The sequence below is a fragment of the Gracilinanus agilis genome, chromosome 1 (assembly GCF_016433145.1).
Source record: "Gracilinanus agilis isolate LMUSP501 chromosome 1, AgileGrace, whole genome shotgun sequence".
Classification (NCBI taxonomy): Eukaryota; Metazoa; Chordata; class Mammalia; order Didelphimorphia; family Didelphidae; genus Gracilinanus; species Gracilinanus agilis.
This window is the reverse complement of record NC_058130.1, coordinates 306,386,114-306,401,085: the sequence shown is the minus strand read 5'-3', so window position 1 is coordinate 306,401,085 and position 14,972 is coordinate 306,386,114.

The following is a 14,972-nucleotide window of genomic DNA, read 5'->3' as shown; positions in this document are numbered from 1 at the left end:
TACTGATTTTCTTCATAATGTGGTTCACAATTTTACTTGGAGGCTTCATTGTTTCCTCATGTATTTGCAAAATGAAAATTGATCACTGTCCTTTATCAGGTGTTAATAACATTTTCTAATCATGACAGCAACACCTTTATCCTTGTAGTGAGTGACTGGTTTCTGTAAAGAACAAAAACTCACCATTGTTAGTTGCCTGATATATAACTGAATGTTGTAACTATTCTCTTTTTCATTGCCAATTTCTGCCATATTAAATTCATACCACAGTAGGAAGTGATTACAGTGACAGTTGTAATGGGGATTGGTGAACTATTTTCTGAGAGCAAACTGTTCAGTCATGTATAGTGAATTAGGCTTTCAAATGCCTAAATAGCCTTTAGAATTTAAGAGATAATTTACTAATCAATGCCAGAGATAACTGTATTCCTTTCCATCTCCTAAAATATATGGTCAGAGTTAAGCTATTTTTTTAAATGAAGCAGTCAGGTAAAATCCATAACACTAGAATAGATCTGAAGCAAGTCTCACTGGCTTGATTCCCCTTCTTATCCATGTAAAAGAATATCCAGGGGGCAGCTGGGTAGCTCAGTGGAGTGAGAGTCAGGCCTAGAGACAGGAGGTCCTAGGTTCAAACCCGGCCTCAGCCACTTCCCAGCTGTGTGACCCTGGGCAAGTCACTTGACCCCCATTGCCCACCCTTACCACTCTTCCACCTATGAGACAATACACCGAAAGTACAAGGGTTAAAAAAAAAAAGAATATCCAAATGGAATGTTATAAATGTAGTATTCTAGTGATCCACAGCTGGTGAAATTGTGAATTAGTTGCAAGTTGCTCTATAGATTAAGAAGGAAATAACAGCCAACCCACTAACGTAATGCCCTTTCATCCATAGACTTGTCATAACTGGGTAGAGAAATAGTACTAAAAATCTTCTTTAGAACTGTTTTATGTTTAGAATTTGAAGGATCAATAAAGGATTGTCCCTGCCCTCAAAGAGGGTACCATCAAGCTTAGGCAAATGGACTACCATATTTGAAATAAGTAGGAATTAATGTAAGGTGGTTTATCATCATATTCTAAACCCTATAGAACAAATTCTATGTGCTTTGGTAGAATAAGTGAGCCAAGGATTCTAATTCTCAATGGCAGATAAAGAAGTCATTAGAAGAATAAATGGGAAGGCAGGATTATGAATGCAGATTAGACTTCTCAATGAGTGAATGTAAGAATTTTAGTGTTTTGAGACTAACCTTAAAACCCACAGAATTACTTAGAAATGGGTAATTATCTTACTAAGTCATCAAAGATTCACAAACTCAATTTAGAAAAGCTTTATCTGAGAAAGGGGAAAGTTGGAAAAATGAAACTGAGCTTCAAATTGAGATGAAATAAATGGCACCAAAAAAGATATCTAAGGTGTGATCAAAGGGGGAATTGACTTATGTGTGGTTTTTAAGTGTGCAAGAGTTGCATATTGACATCCGAGCACTAAGATGGTGCCCTCCAGAACTGATCACAGTGTTTGGCCTATGGCAGGCACTTAATAAATATTTATTTTTTATTGGAAAGAAAATTTACAAGAGAAATAAGCATATTGCATATTACTTATTTTTAAAATTGTTTCCAAATTCCATTTCATTTATGTCTTCTTTCATGAACTGAAATTTCTCTTTGTAACAAATAAAAAAATTCTTCACTTATAGGGGTATTTACGAAATGGCTGGTGTTTATGCCTCCAGGAGTCAAATTCTCTACTGTTGGTTTGAACTTCCAGCCCCTTGCTTTCTAAACCTTCTCTCTCTTATGTTCCACTACCTGATGATTTGAACTAAGAGATATCTGATAACAAAATGGGTCAATCCCAGATGTTTATGAAAATTAATATTAAATCTCACAAATGTTATTCTTTAATAGATTTTTTTAAAAAAAATTAAGTGACAGTAAGGCTAAGGCCACCCACTTATTTTTTCTACATTGATTTATTATTTTCAGAGCTTTTGCTACCAGAGGAAGTACCTATGACAAAAATAATACAATTGTACATATTCCACTTTGTCCATTTACCAGTAATTATTTTTATCTAAAGAACTGAGCTGCAGATATGGTAGACAATAGCAGCTGCTGTCATTGTCACATTGCTGATATTGATGGGAGGGAGAGTCATTTTCCCCTCTCCTCAACTTCTTAAATTCTTGTTACAGACATTATATCAAAATAGCTACTTTACTGTCCAAGGGCTGATATTGAGTTAGGTTCATCTCTTCCCAAAGTGTAAAGAACTACAAATCCCAGAACATTTTGTGATCAATCAATTACTTGGCATTAGCTGTTACATATATTCTGCATCTACAGTGAGGAAAGAGGTATGTTTACTTTTCTAGTTTTTATGACCAAGATAGGTCATTGCAATTAATTTGAGTAGGTATTAAAATAGGGAAATAAGAAGAAGGTAAGTTTGCAAGTGATACAGGTTGTAAATAAAGTGACTCGTGGAGCTTACAGATGGAACACAAGGAAAGAGTTCCAAAAGCAACACAGGAAAGAATAAAAGGAAAACTTGAAGCCTGAAGGAGGGAGCCGAGTTCCTTTATCTTTGGAACTTGGAGAGAGTACTTCCTGTGAGGAGATATCTGACTTTTCCTGGGAGAAGCTGTTTGATCTGACAGTTGAGACTCTCTGATCAGCTTTCCAGAATCCTTTCAGATAGATATTTCATCTAGATTAACATCTGCTTCTACCTCTTTTGTTCCTGATCTGTATATTGACATTTATCAGTGTTCCTGTGAGCAGAGCCAACAGGAAGAGAGACTGTGCCTATTTGTGTTCCAGGAAGCCTACAAGCTCTTGGCTATTAGGTCTTGGTGATTCTATCATAGTGTCACCATCCTAACCAAAAAATCTGAACTATATTTCCACTTATCCAGACTGTTTTGGGAGTGGCCATTGTCAGGAAAACTAGATAGGAATGTTGGGAAACAACAGTCAGTGTAGTTTGTCAGTTAGCCTCAAGAAACAGAAGCCAGATACTTGTGAATCTCTTATTTCTGGTGGGAGGAGTAATAGTATCATAGTGTTAGGGAAATTCCCTTGGCCTTCCTTCCTAATCCCTTTCCTTGCTTAAATTTATCATATTAAACCTTTTGTTATATAATTTATAACAGTCATATTGCATTGTTCATAGTTTCAGGTCTGAGGCCAATAGGCCTGACCAGACAGAGACACTTGAATTTCAATTTACCATCTCAAAAAGTGTTACAATTTATTTTTTTTCACAGGGAAGCATTTTTAGTGGCCGTCAATTCTATTAGCATAATCATTGTGTATGTTGTATTCTTGATTCTTCTCCCTTCAATATACTAGATTATATATGTATTCCCACAATTTTAAAAAATCTATATTTTTATTGTTTTGTTTTGATTTGTTTCTACAGGATAGGAATTGGACTAGTATGGTATTAATACAAGGAATTTTTAGGTGAGGAAATTCCCTCCACAAGTGTGGATTGGTACCTTAATTATAGACTTACCTAGAGTACTGAGGGATTAAGTGACTCATCCAGAATTAAACAGTTGTATATGTAAGAGCCAACACTTCCACCCATATCTGCCTGGCTCTTAGATTGGTTTTCTATCCACTGTCCTATACTTCCTCTCACTTTGTGGTGTGTTTGGAAGAAAGAGAGAGAAATGAACAAGAAAGGTAAGCAAAGAAAGAATTTGCAAGAGGAGAGCTAGCCACAAGCCAGAAACCAAATGATTCTGGATTCTGGAATTCAGAGTGTACATGAAGGGGACACCAACTGCCCAGTGCAGGGAGAGCTCTTGGAGCTCTCTGGAGCTGAAGAGAGTTCATATACCTTACCTCTGTTTGTTCCTGCTTGAAAAAAACCTACTTTGAAATAAACTCAAAGTGTTCCTATCTGCTGAGAAGATTACCCCAAGTAAAATCTGTGACTAGCAAGCCTGAACTAATCTCATACAGTGTTGGTGAAGGACTAAGCCCAACTCTGACCTGGCCCAGGTAGGTTGAACTCTACCATCATGAGTTCATTCCTGACTATATTTGGATACCTGTTTTCATCCTATAAACCAACTGGGTAGGATTAAGTAGTGAGGTTTGGGGAGTCTAGACAGTGAGACCAGTGCTTAGGGAATGTCAAGAAACAGAGGGAACTCCTGTGAGGGAATTGTAGAAAGGCAGAGTCTAGTGAGAATCCCTCAGAGCTAGGGAACTCCTATTCCTTAATCCTCCCTTCATACTTTTTTGTTGTTCCAGGATAAATCCCTGTGTCCTGTTTTTATCAACTTGTCTTGGAGACTTAAAGTGTATTGGTCCCAGTGAAGGAGGCTCTCAGTATAAACCTCAGTATCTCAACATCAATAACACCATCATTATTAAATTATTTCATGTGCAATAATATTCAATTATTTTCACATACCACAATTTGTCCAGTGATATTTCACTTGATAAACACTGGTTTTGGCTAAAGTTTTTTGATTTTTAATTTTGTTACCATAAAAGTATTGCAATTATTATGTATGAGATTTTTCTCTGTAATATGCATAATCTTAAATGGGGAGAACTGCCTCACAGAATGTCATAGTACCTCCAAGAATTCCAGGAGAGAGGGCAGTTGGGGCAGTTAAGAATGTGGGTATAAAAAGCAGGACACCCAGCTTGGCAAACTCACTCTTTGGGGAAGAGAGCGACCTGGGTGGCTGTAAGGGGGTAGGAATTATTTCTTCTCAGTAACTTAGCTTATCTCTAACCCAGTGTGTAGGATGTTTCTTTGCTGAATACTCCTTACTGACTCTAATTAGACTTGTTTCCCAAAGACTGTGAGCACTGTGACAAACTTTATAAGCAGTGTCTCAGACAATCCCTCAAAAATTACAGATCTACAATCAAGACCATCATTACCATCTTGGACTTGCTAATTTTAGATTTTAAGAGAAAGTTTAGATCGTGAGGGAGTTAGGGAGAAATGGGTTTATTCAGAGGCATTTCCCTCTGGGGAGGATTGCTATTGTGACAGCATTTTAAAGATATTAGATAGTTTTTACCTCACCCTCAATCCTAGCACTTTCCCTCCTCTGTTTCCCTGAACTAATAAATCCCTTCTCTTATTAAGAGTATGATATGTGAAGTGTTGTATTTTCAGGCTATATAAGCCTAATGCATACATTACCTAAGTCAAATCTCCATCCTGACAGATCCTGAGAACAGTTGTGATCCAGTGATCAGGAAAGTTGCTTGAAGATATCCTGAGCACTTTACCTATCTTGGGCTTAGGGAATAAGCCTCCAACTATGGAAGTTGCCAATTTCTGTGAGATTATTCCCTTTTTGCCAGCCAATTTAGCCCTGTAATACCTAAGTCAGATTGCCTCCATTTCTAGACAGAAAGGGATTCTGCTAATAACAATTACCAGAAGCTGCAACTACCAAAAGAAGGGGGAGGAGAAAGAATTCCATCTTCTCAGTCCCCTCCCCCTTGGTAGGGTTTGCAGCCTGGGGCTTGGATCCTGTTGAGATACCATTGCTAACTGGATCCATTTTTACATATCATTTTTATTTGTCCCCTGGGTCCCAGAAGTGGGATGGATAGGTGAGAGTATGAACCATTTAGTGATATTCTTGATTAGTTCCTATTTCCAAGAATATTTAAACCAATTCACAACTTCATCAGTAGTGCAATTTTTCATTGCAAAGATAAAATAGTCTCTTTTTGTGTAATAAAATCATGCTCTATCCCCAAAAGAAGTGAAGGACTATTTCTACCTTCAAGGAGATCACAGATATAAATATGAGGGGGATAGTAAGCAAACAAATATGTACAAATAAACAATATACTGGAAAATAGAAAATAAATTGAAGAAGATGGGAGTTTAGTTGGTACTTGAAGTGATATGTTTAAGTTAATTGGTGGATATGAAGGGGAAGAACATTCAAGGCTTGGAGTACAGGCAGTCAAAATGTTTAGATCAGAGAGATGGTCTATATTATTCAAGGACCAGAAAGGGACAGTGTCACTTGATCAAAGAGTATATTGTAGGGAATGAATTAGTAGAAAAATGTGTGGAATGGCCAACGTTATGGAAGGTTTTTTTGACTCCAAACAGATGATTTTGTATTTGATCCTAGAGAAAATAGATAGTAAGCCACTGGAGTTTTTAGGGAAGGGGTCAGGGTGACACAATAAGACTTGTGCTTTAAGGAAAAGATTTTTGTGCCTAAATGAATGAAAAATTGGTAAGGGGAGAGATTTGAGGCAAGCAGATCCATTACTAGGATATTGGAATAATCAAGATGCTAAGTGATAGGGAACTTCTCTGAAGTGGTAGCCTATGAGAGGAAAGAAAGTATTATAATAAAGAAATGCTGCAAAGGAGAAAGTGATAGGCCTTGGCAACAGATTGGGTGAAAGATATTGAAGGATTGAGAATGACACCTAGATTTTAAGCCTAAAGGATGGGTTAGATGGTATAAAATGGAGTTAGGCTACAAAAGGCATAGAAATTGCTTGAGTTCTCTCAGCCCAGTGGTCTTTCTATAAAATGAAAAGGGACAATCTTCATTCTTTAAATATAAGAGATATCTCTGGCTTCTTTACACAACCATAAGCAAAGAAAAAGGGAGCAAAGTCTATATTTTCCTCCTACCGTTTTGTACTTTAAATGAGATTTTGTTTATTGCCGATAGGATCAGAATTAAATGCCTCAAAAAACATGAACTCACAAAATTTATTGAATTTTCTCAGCTAATTCATTAATAGATATCCTAAAGCTCACTCAACTCTAATTATATGGTGTCTAAAAAGTCTGCTGCCACTGGCTATCATTTGTTTACTTATACAGAAAGAAAGCAAAGATTTATGAGCACACAAAATACACACACACACACACACACACACACACACACACAAATCTAACTTCTAATATCAGTAAGGAAGCACAATAATACCAAAATGATGATATTATAAAAATTACAGCCAAGTTGTTAAAACATATTCTAAGTTTGACCATTCTCAGCTTTTAAAATTTGCTTGAGTGAATCTGATATAGATTTCTCCACCTCCAGGATGAAAGTTAAGGGCTTTTCATGATCAGCTTGGGAGATTGGATCAGTTCTGCTTCCAAATGTAAGTGTGTCCTTCCTCCATAGGTAACCTTGTAGGCTCCTCTTAGAATCAGGTCATATTGATTCCTAACTTAGTTTGGAAACACAGACTTCATAGCTGACTGTTGGGAAATGGAAGTTGGCACGAGTAGGATTTCTATTTATTTAAGCCAGTGAACATGATGTATGGAAAATAAACAGGTTTGTCTTTCTGTACAGGTCTGTCTAATGTGATTTTGCCTTGACAGAAGGGAACAACAATTGAGATACCCATTACTGACAAAATAAGTTAGACTATTGCTTGAATTTTATTCTATTTTTAAAATTAATCCAATCAAATTGATAACCAAAGTAATGATTCTTTGTGAAGTTGCTTGATTGAAAAACAATCTGAGAAGGTAAAGAAGGGGAAAAGCTAAATAGTGGTGTTATGGACCAGAAGTTATGCCCTGAAAATTAACTGAAGCATTAGTACTTTCTACCATCTCAACTAAATTCTAGAGCCTCAGTGGGAGAGAAAAAGTGAATAGGTTTTTTTTTTGTTTGTTTGTTTTTTTTGTTTTTTTTTTTATCCTGGGACTCCATTCTAGGAGCATAGGGCCACAACCAGCTCAGGGTCACCCAGCTGGGAAGTGTCTGAGCCCGATTTGAACCTAGGACCTTTCGTCTCTAGGCCTGGCTCTCAATCCACTGAGCTAGCCCAGCTGCCCCTACTTTAGGTTGCAGTTTCTTTAGCAGATGTAGTTTTTACAAGGTGGGGTTGCTAGCCCCAAGCCCAACCCTCCTCCTTTTTCATCCCGGCTAGGGACCGTCCTTAGCCAAGGAGTGGTAAGTGAATAGTAGTACTAGTGCAATCCTTCTGAGAAAAATCTAGGGTAGAAATATGTTAGAAGAAAATATGAAGCCAAATCTAATAGTATTAACCAGAGATAGGAATCAAATCATGATACTCTCATGTAAAAAAAAAGGAAACTTACTATGACAACTGTACACATTTTAATTTTGAACTGACCATTTAAATGACTACAACTCCAGTACTGGACTATCCCATACTAACCCTAGTGGAATAGAAGGGCCATTCCTCAAAATAATAAACAGTATATATTTACAACCATGAGAAAGAATCATCTGCAATGGAGATAAGTTAGAAGCCTTACCAATAAGATCAGGAGTGAAGCAAGGATACCCATTATCACCTATATTATTTAATATTGTACTAGAAATGCTGGCAATAGCAATTAGAGAAGAAAACAAATAGAAGGGATTAAAGTAGGCAATGAGAAAACTAAACTATCACTCTTTGCAAATGATATGGTGGTATACTTAAAGAATCCTAGAAAATCAACTAATCTTAGAAAAATCAACTTAGTAGAGTTGCAGGGCACATGATAAACCCACATAAATAATCAGTATTTCCATATATTTCCAACAAAATTCAGCAGAAGGAGTTAGAAAGAAAAACTCCATTAAAATCACTCTAGATAATAGAAAATACTTAATAATCTATCTACCAAGAAAAGGAATTATATGACCAAAACTACAAAACATTTTTTCATACAATTAAAACTAGATCTAAATGATTGGAAAAAAACTTTAATTGCTCCTGGGTAGGATGAGCTAATTAATTAAAATGAGAGTCCTAGCCAAATTAATCTACTTATTCATTGCCATATCTATCAAACTACCAAAAACTTTTTTATTGAATTGGAATCCATGGAATAGACTAGGCATAAATGACCTCAGCAAGCAAGTGTTCAATAAGCCCAAAGATTCCAGCTTTTGGAACAACAACTCATTATTTGATAAAAATTGCTGGAAAATAGTATGGGAAAATTAGGTTTAGATCAACATCTTATACTCTATAACAGGAGATAAAATGAAAATAGGTAAATGACTTAAATATAGAAAGTGAAATCATAAATAAGTTAGGTGAACATAGAATAGCATAGTTGTCAGATCTGTGGGAAAGGAAGGAATTTAAGACCAAGCAAGAGATAGAGAGAATGTAAAGTAAATGACTTTGATGAGAACAAATTAAAAAGATTTTGTACAAACAAAACCTATTCACCAAAATTAGAAGGAAAGCAATGAACTGGGAAAACATTTTTATAACAAAACTCTATGAGAAAGGTTTAATTTTCCAAATATATAAAGAACTAAGCCAAATTTATAAAAAATCAAGCCATTCTCCAATCAACAAATGGTCAAGCAACATCAATAGGCAGTTTTCAGATGAAGAAATTAAAACTATCAATCAGCACATGAAAAAGTGTTCTAAATCCCCCTGATTAGAGAAATGCAAATTAAAACAACACTGAAGTATCACCTTATACCTAGAAGACTGACCAATATGGCAGCAAAGGAAAAGTGATAAGTGTTGGAGGGGATGTGGCAAAAAAAATAATACACTACTGGTGGAGTTGTGAATTGGTCCAACAGTTCTGGAGGGCAATTTGGTATTTTGTGCAAAGGGCTTTAAAACACTGACTGTCTTTTGACCTAGTTATACCACTGCTAGGTTTGTACCCCATAGAGATAAAAGGAAAACACTTGCACAAAAATATTCAAAGCTCTGCTCTTTGTTGTAGGGGAAAAAATGGAAAAAGAGAGGGTGTCCATCGATTAGGAAATGGATGAACAAATTGTAGCATCTGAGGGGGATGGATTACTATTGTGATGAAAAAATTAATAGGCTGGAGCAATTCCATGTGGACTGGAAAGACCTCCAGGAATTGATGCAGAGTGAAAGGAGCAGAACTAGGAGAACGTTGTACACAGAGACTTGATACATTGTGGCACAATTGAATGTAATGAAATTCTCTACAAGCAGCAATGCAATGATCCAAGACAATACAGAGGAACTTATGAGAAAGAACTCTATCCGCATCCAAAGAAAAATATGGGAGCAGAAACACAGAAGAAAAATATATGATCGATCTCATACTTCGATGGGGATATGACTAGGGTTTTGATATTAAAATATCACTCTATTACAAATATGAATAACATGGAAATAGGTTTTGAACAATTATATATATATATACATATATATATATATACATATATATGTATATATATATATATGCCAGAGGAATTGCTTTTCAGCTCTGGGGGTTGGGGAGGGAAGAGGCATTGGAAAAGTCATGAATCATATAACCATGGAAAATGTTCTAAATAAATAAATAAAATACTTACTTTAGGTAAGTTATACAGATAGTCCTCTCTTCCTCTAAAAAAAGAAGAAATTAAAGGAAATTATGGATTGATCAATTTTACATGTATATATGACTCATGAACACTGAAAACAATAAAAATATAAGAAAAGCAAAAAAGGGTAAACAGAAAGATTAATAAGGGCAATTCTTATTTGTTTATAAATGTTGTTTTCTAAAAAGAGAGATTGTCATATGGCATAAAAATGAAGAACAAAATAGAAATTCCATCAAGATACATAAGAAACTAAAGATTTAAAGAGAACTTATAGCAGAAAAGTTGAAAACCTCATCTTTCTATAAACAAATTGATATAACTATTTAAAGGAAATAAGAGCACAGGAAGTAATGCAAATTGAGAGAAAGGCATGTGATAGAAGGTGATGCATCCCAATGAGATTTATAGGTAAATAGTAAATTAATAATAATTCCTTTAGTATCTCAGTGAAAGTGAGAACTTTTGCAAAATAAGGTTCTTGTTTTTAATAGAAGGGAGTGACTTGGATGGGGAATAGGATAATAAAGAGATTTTCATCTCAGAATTAATGTTTCATTATAAAAAATCATATGCATAGAAGTATATTTTCAGCAATCCTTAGTGAAAGATTAAAGTTTTCTGTCTTTGATTGAACTGTAGCAAGGAATTTAGGATATTGACTAAGTATTGATGAAAATAAGGTATTCGATAAAGAGATCTCTGAGGGTTGGGCGTGCGATCTGAACTTAGAAGGAGGAACACAGGAAAAGGTTCTGACAGTTGGTGAGGTCCTTTTACTGACTGACTGAATTTCTCTCTGGCTGCTGGTGGAGGCAGACATCTGAGACCTTGCTCTGTGCTGATGGGAGGGAAGAGAGAACTCTGAAAACCATCTGAAGAGGTTTTCTACTTTCCTGACCAAGAGAAGTAATGTCTAAGAAGAAGCTGGTAGATCTGCTTTGCTGGAGAATAGTTTGGAGAAAGAAAGCCTGAAGGTTTTTTGCCTGGGCTCTGGGCCATACCAGGGTTACCTTTTTGTCAGTTAGCAGCTGCCATCTTGGCTGACTGAGATATCATTATCAAATTATGTTAATCGATTAAGGATTTTAGTTAGATTATAGTCAGTGTTTTGTTTTGGTTTTTTTTTTTTTTTTGTGTGTGTGTGTGTGTGTGTGTGTGTGTGTTTTAGTATTTAGTTTAGTTTTTTAGTAAATCTGCTAGGCAGATTTAATGTAGCTGGAAGAACTGATGGATTTGTTGTGAGACAAATGTAGAAGTTGGGTGGATATAGTTCCCTACTGATGTTGTCTTTCCTTGTTATTAATCTTTATATTTATATCTTTTAATTATAAATAAATAGTTTTTATGAATTTATAGTCTCCAAGTAAAGTGCATACTGGCGTAGTAAAGGGAAGTCACTCCTGGCTTTCCTTCTGAGGGGAGAACTAAAAGATATGTTTGTGAACAACAACAAAGTATTTTACCACAGCCTTCCCTTCACAACAATACAGATAATCTTAATACTTCAGTTTGGCGAGTTAAACAGGAATTTTGAGCCTACAAACTGCATTTTGGGTCCCCAACTGCCAGTTTGGAATTCTCATTCACAATAGGGGGTCCAGGCAGTCATAGAACTCCAGTAGTTGACAGGCTGCAGTTCCTGGGGGAGAAACTCCAGGGGCTGCCAAAACCCTTCTCCCAGTGAACTGCAACTCAGTAAGCAAGTTAGTTTTTTGAAACTTGCTAGACTAATTTACTGACACAATGTGGAAGTAAATTGTAGAAATGATGTATCTCCTGGCTTTCCTATTCATAACTATGCCTAAACCAATTCATGATTGGATTGGTTTTCAGTGTTTACAGCCTGTGTTGTCCTTGACAATACAGCAAGATATCTCATATATACCTCTCCTGTTTTTGATCTTGGCCTGTCTATAAACAATGGTTAAAGTTTTACTGACTATTGCAAGGAGATGGAATAAGTCTATTGGTAATGATATGAAGCAGTGATTCCCAAAGTGGGCACCACCACCCACCCTGGTGGGTGCTGCAGTGATCCAGGTGGGTGCCGATGGCCACAGGTGCATTTGGGGGCAGTGAATAACTGTAAGGGGGCAGTGATAGTATGTGACAGGTGGCGCTAAGAAATATTTTTTCTGGAAAGGGGGCGGTAGGGCAAAAAAGTTTAGGAACCACTGATATAAAGGAACAACTAAAATATCTGACCAAGAAATTAGATAACATGGAAGCTCAATTCAAAAAACTAGCAAATGCAAGAATAACAGTACAGAGTGCAGAAAAGTCTGAGGCATCCACTAAACTAGAACTAGAAACTGAGGTGCTTGAGTCAAACCCAACAACAATGTTTCCTTTAAAGGAAATCCCTATGGTATCACCCGATATGGGCATTTAGCATGTAAGGGTTAACAAGAGGTTCATTGAGGCAGATCTTGAAGCAATAAAGAAAAGGGTCCCAAAATATGAGGAAGAACCAAATCAGGTCATTAGGGAATTTGAAAGTGATCAAAATCTTTGATCCTTTGTGGGAGGATTTTGAAATTTTGATGGAAGAATTACTTACAAAAATAGGAAAAACAATGAATTATTGATGAAACCAGAAGAAACACAACAATTCCCAATTGGCCTCAGGTTAACCCAGGATGGGAATATTCTTCTGTTGAAGTTTACAGGGCATTAGGTATGGCAAGAGAGGCAATACTAGAAACCATGAAAGCCAGTTCAAAATGCCCTGGAACTTGGTCTAAGTTTGAGGGATTTATTTTTTTAAGCCCTTAACTTCTGGTATTGACTCCTAGGAGGAAGAATGGTAAGGGTGGGCAATGGGGGTCAAATGACTTGCCCAGGGTCACACAGCTGGGAAGTGTCTGAGGCCAGGTTTGAACCTAGGACCTCCCGTCTCTAGGCCTGACTCTCAATCTACTGAGCTACCCAGCTACCCCCAGTTTGAGAGGTTTAGACAAGAGGCAGGAGAAACCCTAGCTATTTTTTTGGACAAGGTGATAGTCTGAGATGGGAAATGGCTTGGATTTGACTTATTATAAGAGGAAAACATCAGCCACATATGCCGCCAATTTGTAAAAAATGCATCTCTCATAGTGAGAAGTTTCTTTTAGATGTAGTTGTCGATTGGTTCACTATGGGGCTGGGAGAACTGAAACATGTTGCAACTTATATATGGCAAGATGAGAAAGATAGACAATCAGAGGACAAAACAGAAGTAATTGATAATTTGCATAGGGAAAACAAAGAACTGAAACAAAAGATAAAAGATAATGATATCCCGCAAGTGAAAGCAATGGCAGCATTAAGATTTTACAAGCCTCCTAGAAATAACTTTAACCCTAGGCAATTTAGGCAAAATCTAAGATGCTACTTGTGCAACAGAGTGGGCCACATAATGAGAGACTGTAGGTTCAGGGGACAGTTCTCTGCCCAAGGATACAGGGGAAACTGAGGTAGCCCATTCAACAATTACAATGGGTATAGGCAGAACAACTGGAGTTATAATAACATGTTCAACAATGTTTTCCATGGATATAGCAATTCATACAAAAGGCCCAATTATAATAACAACTGCAATGCAGGGTGATGCCATAGTTCTCAACAAGCCCCAGACCTAACCTCAATGCAGGAGTTTATTAAAGCAGGTAAAGACCAAAATATTCTCAGGTAGCTGGTGGAAATTATCCTAAACTAGATGGGCAAATGGGTGCATTATGAAGGTGTGATCTGGATAGTATAGTAAATGAACAACAAAATGGAAATGTTGAAAGGGAATATGAAAATAATGTAATAGAAAGTGTGAGCAATGGAGAAGAAAACAATGGAAAGTGTAATACAAAATACTGAGTCTTGGCAAATTAGTGGTGCAGAAGCAAAAAGGAAAGTGGAGAGTAATGGACAGGAACTAGAGCTGCAGTTTCCTGATCTTAGCATATTGGCACCTGTGATACCAACACATTCTCCACCAAATAGCACTGAACCCTATATGACACTAAAAACGGGAGACCAGAAAATGACAAACTAAATTCCTTATCTTACATTTAGCTTATCCTATTCTTACTGTATTCCTATCTAAGGTATGCTCTATAGGGATGTTAGTAAGAGAAAAGAATACAATAAACAGAACAAAGCAAACAAACATACTTAAAATCTCTTGCAAACATGCAAGATAAAAAAAATTACAGGCAAGGCAGAATGTTGGGTGTGAGACCAGAACTTAGATTTTCTACTTTCCTGACCGAGAGAAGTAATCTCTAAGAAGAAGCTGGTAGATCTGCTTTGCTGGAGAAGAGTTTGGAAGAAGAAAACCTGAAGTCTGTTTGCCTAGACTCTGGGCCATACTAGGGTTACCTTATTGTCGGTTAGCAGCTGCCATCTTGGCTGACTGAATCTATATATACTTGGAGATATTGTTATCAAATTCAGTTAATTGAATAAAGATTTTAGTTAGATTGTAGTCAGATAGCATTTGGGTTTTTTTTAGTAAATCTGCTAGATAGATTTAGTGTAGCTGGAAGAACCAAAGGCTTTGTCGTGAGACAAACATAGAAGTTGGCTGGATATAGTTCCCTGTTGGTACTGAGGCTTTCCTTGTTATTAATCTTTATATATCTTTTAATTATAAATATATAGATT